A 7,250-nucleotide genomic window follows, 5' to 3' on the forward strand; every position below is an offset into this window, starting at 1 on the left:
TCAAAGATGTGAAATATAACCAGCAGCTGTGTTTCTAGAAGATCACCTTCTAGCAGACTGGAATAGGAAACGAGAATCTAAAAGGACAGCACACAGATTGTTTTCCTCACACAAGAACCATTCATAATATTAGTATTGTTATTAATAGCACTATAGTCCGTGTTTTATTGTGTAGGTACAAATATCAAGAAATGTCACAATGTCATTACAGAGTTGTAACGGGTATTCCCCCACCCAATCGCATATAGAGTGTATGTGAGGGGGAACCTATATGTTACCAGGTGTGGTGCTTTACCTGTTAGGCTCACAGGAGGCCTGAGCTTCCGCCAATGAGAGCCTGGGGTGTATCCTCTCGAGCAATACTATATGGTGCAGCGCCTCCACCTGCGATGGCTCCCAGCAGAGCAGGAGTTGTTCCTCGCAGGACACATACAAATGAACACATACACTGGATGTAAAATAGCAACGGTCTTTACTATATGCAGAATATAGCTTAACACGTACATCAGCAATACACAACAAGATATATGTACCACCCTCTGCCACTAGCTGGCAACTATAACCTTGCCCTAACTGGGCTATAACCTTCTTAGCCCCTAACTGGGCTATACACTTACACCTCCTTCCCAACCCCGTGTCCAGAGAGTCCAAGCCCACCCAAGTGTGTGAACAGGCCTGTCACATGTGAGGAGCAAGTTAAAGTTGGTGGACGTGTGGAAGGTTGTAAATACCTGCCCAGGTGTCTCTACACCTGGGTGTCTTCGCAAACGATCTACCAGCGCCGCTTGGTCCCACGCTGATCTGTACCTCCGCGTGGGATGGGGTCCAGCCGGACGTCCCACCGTAAGGACAGTCTCTGGATCAGCAACGCAGCTTACAGGAACATGCAGCATACACTATACTGGGTCCCTGCACTAAGGAACTACACAGTGTCTCTCCCTCTCCATACACTAATGAACTGCACAGGGTCTGTCACTAGATCCCTGCCTAGCACACAGCTGAAGGGACACAGGGTCCTTACCTAAGGCCTGTCCCTATGACCACCCACCCTCACTAGTGGGGTGTCAGGGCCTCAACTCTAGCCTGGGGATTTCTGGCCTAGGGCAGAAGCTCGCAGCTCTCTGCCCCCCTTCTTTCCCCCTCTGTATCCATAGCCTGACTGATTCATGTGCTTCACAGTCTGCTCCCTGACTCTGCACACAACATTGTATCCAATTCCCTGCTGCAGAGAATCTGAAAATCTCAGTGGCTGGCTGGCTGCAGGTGATAGGGATCATAGGGCATTCCCCAGAGGCTGCTGGGAGATGTAGTCCACTCAGGACCTCTTTCCTATGGGGACCGCGTGCGCGATCTCTACTGCGCCTGTGCGAAGCTGTAATGGCCGCCCCTACGCTTAACTGCGCCAGCGCAACCTCCCAGAGCTCCTGCACACTTGTAATGGCCACCGCTACCCTTGCCAACCTCTGCGCATTGTGCGAACCTCGCACCAACCACAACATGGCCGCCGCGGCTATCTGCGCATGCGCAACCCTTCGTGCATGCGCGAGCATCAGGAAACCGACGGCGCCGGCCAAGATGGCGGCGCCAACTGGGAGAAGTCGCCGTCCCCTTCCCCCACTGCCACAGGAGTAAGGCAGGGGGCAAAGGAAGATCAGGGGAACCGGGGGTGACCCCCTTACAAAGTGAAAAGTCAGGCAGTGTGAGAATCCCTAATCCAGGGGGCTCAACTTCAGTCATCAAGCCCTCCCAACAGGTCAGGTTTTCAGGATTTCCCTGCTTCAGCACAGGTGGCTCGATCAGTCTTGACTGAGCCTCTGAATGAACCACCTGCGCTGAAGCTGGGATATCCTGAAAACCTGACCTGTTGGGGGAGGGGAGGGCCTTGAGGACTGGAGTTGAGCCCCCTGCCCTAACCCAAAGATGTTACTACTATCTTGAAGGTTTAGTAGAAGACAAAGGGAGTCCGTAGGAGCTAGAGTAAGGCACGACGTCAAAACAAATGTACTGAATCCGTTGCGTGCGTTTATAGTAAGCGCGGAGCGACGGCTTAGTCGCGATCGATGGAAGTCACATCAATTTGATTTTTTCAGCGACCGCAGCGTCGCCGGCTCTATAAGCGCGGCCGAAGTCTGTTTACCAGCATGTAAGTGCAAATAGAGAAATAATGCTTTCTTAAGTGAATTAGGAGAAGCGTTGAACACATTCTCTTAATACTCCCTTAAGCAGGAGCGCCCCCAAAATAACCCCAATTATTTTGTGGGGGATGGATAACTATGGTCTTACACTATTAGGCAACCCCAGGTAATTTAGGGGGAAAAAAGTCTTATTCCAAAGGGCATTTAGCCTGATCCATGATGGTTATCATGTATCCTGCAATCAGTGACGACAATGGATAAAGTTTGGGGGGCATTAAGTACTGAACGAAGGGCATACTGTACCTCTGGTACTTCATATCTCATTTAAAAAGAAAAAAGCTACACACAAGAAGGATAATCTTTATTAAAGCAGTTTTTTTTTTTACTTTTTTTTTTTTACTTCAATAGTTTCATGTGTGCAATCTCTAATTACCTAAAGAACTGCATAGCTGCCGGTCAATTCGTTCTCCGTCTATTGATCGGCGAAGTTTGGCGACATCTTTAAATATGGGGAATGTAAATGGTTGCTATAGGAACAAACATGCTTGTTAAAATAGAATACAAGAAAATTGGTCTTTCATTGGTCTTTCATTGGTCTTTCAAAGTTGTTGTTGTTTTTTAAAACAGAAAATGCTAAAAGTATTTTTTCTTACTACAGAACTGATTTATTTAAAAAAAAAAAAAAAAAAACACGTGCAGGATATTGCTTGAATTTCAACTTTAATTCCAGATAAGAAGAAGTTAAGACGTAGCAGATCCCCTTTATAATGAGTCACCAACCCTGTATGCGAGCATACTAATAATAGTATTACAAGCTGGGGAGTTATTGAACTGACCAGAAGGAATGGGAATCAGAGGCTGTTTCACTGATCAACCAACATTAACACAAATAGGGGATGGTACTGTACCATGTAGACAGAAAAAAAAGTGTTTTGAAATTAAAAAAGAAAAGTAATGGCTAACCAATGTCTAAACAGAGTGCAAGCTCTCCGGGCCACTCAGATCCCTTCTTCAGGCATGTTCCGGTCCTGGGGGGACCTGAAAACAAGCACTTTTTTAGAGGCGCAATCCAAGCAGTTTTTGTGGGGTTTTTTTTAAACCTTAATTTTTAAAATGTACACAGGATTGAAGCAGGGGGTCTTCGGAGCTGAACCCCATACATTTCCGCTATGGGGACCCCCTGCTTCCAGAGATGATGACCGCAGTAGGGGGCGCCAGTAGCCACACCGGCTGGGGTTTAAAGCTCCCGCGTCACGCAGGCCGATAGGAAGCGGGACCTGATGATGTCACGGCTTGCTATTGGCCGGCATGGAGAGGGAGCTTTGAAAATGATGTGCACCCTACGGAGCTCTGTATCTCCAGAATCAGGGGGTCCCTGGAACTGAAATGAACGGGGTTCAGCTCAGGAGACCCCCCTTCAATCCTGTGTGAAAAAAATGTACATGTTTTTTTTCTTTTTTAAGGTGCTTTGATTGCCGCAGGTATCACTTTTTGTTTTTGTGGGGGGTTTTAAAAAAAAATTATAACCAAAGCATTTTTATTTTTTTTTTGCTTAAAGCCATCACTGATTCTGTAATTATGGTTCAGCTGCATGGGTGCTGCATGGGTGCTGCATGGGTGGTGTATGGGTGCTGCATGGGTGCTGCATGGGTGCCGCACGGGTGCTGCATGATGTGGCGGCCTAAACTTGTGCTTGTTAAAATCCACAGAGAGGGCACCTTTAAACAAAATCAGAGAAGTGTAAATCACAAGTATGTGTAATCATAAGTGTGCTAAAATATGTTCTTAGCCTTTTCATGTTTCCGTTGTGACCAAATGCTTTGGGTTTTTACACTAATCTTGCTGATCCTACATCCTGTAAAATGCTTCGAATCTGATAAACATGGAACCGAGTTCTTCAGTGAAAAGACGTGTCATTAAATGGTAATGTTTTGGGATATTGAATCCTTCAAAGGAAAACATTGAAAATCGATGGTGTTTAAATGTTTTGGTTTGATATATGGAACTGCGTTTTAAGAGAAGGCAGGAACCTCATCATTCCCGTAATCTGCACATTTGCGCGTCTTTAAGATTTTTATCATATGGATTTTAAAAACAAGATCTTTTAGTCTTGGGTCTTTTTAAAATCAGAAATTACCCCTATTAGCCAATACTGTGATCTGCTGGAAGCATGAACCTTTATTCTTAACCTGGGATGTTTACATCATTTCAGACCTGTATATACAGTATATTTAAAACAAAAAAAGGTTGAGTCTTTGCCTGCATATAGTGTGTAACATTTCATTTTCTAAACTTCCGCTAAAGATAAATATTGCATGGCTTGGTTACTTTAAATTAATCAAGGTAGTAAAGGAAACGGCATCACGCAAGATACAGGACATCAACGTAAAGAAAGTGCACATAGAAGTGTATTTTTTGACGCATCTCCCCATCTATTTGCATTTGCGTCAAACGGATGAAAGTGTTTCGAAACATTTGTAGCAAATTGTTGTCCAGAAAAGTTTACACCGCCCCCGACCGGCAGATTCTTTAATGCAAAGTGATGCAGGGAGACGCAGGGTTTGCTGCATCTCATTACAGTTTGTGTCATGTAACTCCTCCCTAACTCCTATTGTTACTTCCCAAATCACAAGGTTACACAAACGGCGTAAAGCTTGGAGAAAGACCTTGATACATTGGCACAGAAGACGCAACATGAAAATGACACAAGCTGACTCCATTTGCTCCATATTTGCCTTGATACATTACTCCCATAGTGTATTTAGAGGTATAAAGATGCAGTTTATACATCTGGACAGGAGAGGACGATGTGCACCGAGAAGCTGCTAAAGGGGACTTTACAGTGTTCTGTAGGAGGTGGAATAGACACAGAAATGTAGCTAGAGAAGGAGGGTGTGTTTGTGTGAAAGAATTGGAGTGAGAATGTACAGTATGTCAAACAAAGATAAAGAGCGAAAGTATATGTGAGGGAAGCCGACAAGAAAATGCAGGGAAGTAAGAGGGGGCCCCATAAACCCTCCCGGGTTAAATAAACCCTTTGTCCTCGTTCAGGGTGCCGGAGGCAGGAGTTGGAGGGAGGGCGTTCGGGAGGGAGGGCGGCAGTCTGCTGGGCGATGTGTGTTCATCCCCAGCAGACTTTTTCAGGAGTTGAGGTGGCGGGGAGGGGGCGGGGCTACAGACCTGAGGTTAGGGATCCAAGTTGCAGTCTTGAAATCATTCTCAAGAATGATTTCATTGGCTGCCGAGGTCCCAGTGACGCTGCTGCAGCTTCAAAAAATGATTTTTTTGTTTATTGAAACTGTAGCCAGCATCAACTCCTGGCTTCGGAGACAGGGCAGCTGCTACCCTGACAACCAGTATTCAATTTGAATACATTACGTCCCACGGCAGCTCGCACAGCAGCACGCCCTCCCTCCGAAGCCTGCACCCTGAACGAGGCCTTATTCAGAGACTTCCTCAATAGAGCTAGATGCAGTGGGCCCATGGCTCCTCTCCTGGAGAAGATGCACAAGGTGAATCAAGTTCTCAGAGTTCTCTCATCAGCAGAGACCCGTTGGCCATCAAGTGATGTTGTGGAATGGTAGCCCAGCTTCTGGGTTCTAGATCTGGCAGGGACATTTTTCATGCTGTCACTCATCACAACCGCTCCTCCTAAGCAAGGTAATGGAATTACATCCTACTGTGCCATGAATCTTATATATCCCCCTAAATATTTCATTTGATTCTAATAACCAGCTCCCAATATTGATGTGAAACAAGTGCGGACAGACAGCACCACGTTGATCTAGAATAGAATACAAGTAAAACCTATATGTAGATCTGGTGCACAGGAATAGTGAACTTTCCCTTAAAAAGTCCCAAATAATCCAAGAGAAGCAATGCATTCCCAGCACTCCCTTGTCTTAAATGCAAGCAGTCACTACTGGGTTAAATAAGTGTAACGGGTATTCCCCCACCCAATCGCAGATTATAGTGTGGGTGCGGAGAACCTACAGTGTTACCTGCATGTGGTGCGTTACCTGTTGGCTCACAGGAGGGCTGAGCTTCCGCCAAGGGGAACCTGGGGCAATTATGATACTATGAGTAACCGAGTACTCGGTGCAGCGCCTCCACCTGCGATGGTTCCTAGCAGAGCAGGAATTGTTCCTCGCAGGACATCATACAATAACCATATACACGTATGTGAGTTAACCAAATATCTTTTACTTTGGAGCATAAGAAACACATATATCATCACACTGAATATAACAGGTGTCCCTCTCTAGAGAAGACATTAACCACTGCGTCTCACACAATGCTAAAGCTATCTTGCGCCACGGCGGACGCTAACACTTTACGTGCCACGGCGGACGCTAACACTTTATGCACCACGGCGGACGCTAACACTTCCACAGAATGATCCCCCCCGTGTCCAGTAAACCCAACCCAATGTCTCGCACTCCCAAGTCATATACAAGTGTGTGTGTGTGACTGCGCAGCCACTATGTCTGGTGATAGGCCTTGTTGGTGCACGTGAATTTATGGGTTACCTGCCGAGCACTCCAGTGCTCGGACCTGCAGCGGACTTCACAAAGGATCAAGGCGAGCTCCTGCACGATATCCAGATCCACCACAGGATGATCCATCAGGGGCGATCCCACCCTGATAATAGTCCAGCTCTCTCCCAGCAAGACAGGCAAAGTTCTTTGTTCCCTACTATCAAATAGCTAGTGGGGCAGAGTCCCTAACCTAGGGCCTGTCCCTACAACACTCCACTAGGGTGACTCAGGGCTATCTGGGGCCTAGGGGAATGCTGGCCTAGTGCAGGGAGTCACTGACTCCTGCACCCTACCTCCTTCCCCTAGCTGCTCCTGCACCAACTGCCAACGTGCTGCAAACCCGCGAAATGTATCTATTCCCTGCAAGCAGGGAGCTCCTGCAACCCTATTGGCTCCCTGGCGTCATGGGGCCGCTCCAGAGGCTCATGGGACTTGAAGTCCCCTTACAGAGCCCTCCTCTCATTGGTGGCATTTCGCGCGCTTGTCTTGCGCATGCGCGATCTAACCAGGGCCTCCCGTCGCATCGGCAGTCGGCGCATGCGCGAAGAACTGTCATGGTGGCGCCTGCACCGGGAAC

The sequence above is a fragment of the Ascaphus truei genome, chromosome 9 (genome assembly GCF_040206685.1).
Source record: "Ascaphus truei isolate aAscTru1 chromosome 9, aAscTru1.hap1, whole genome shotgun sequence".
In the NCBI taxonomy this organism is placed as follows: domain Eukaryota; kingdom Metazoa; phylum Chordata; class Amphibia; order Anura; family Ascaphidae; genus Ascaphus; species Ascaphus truei.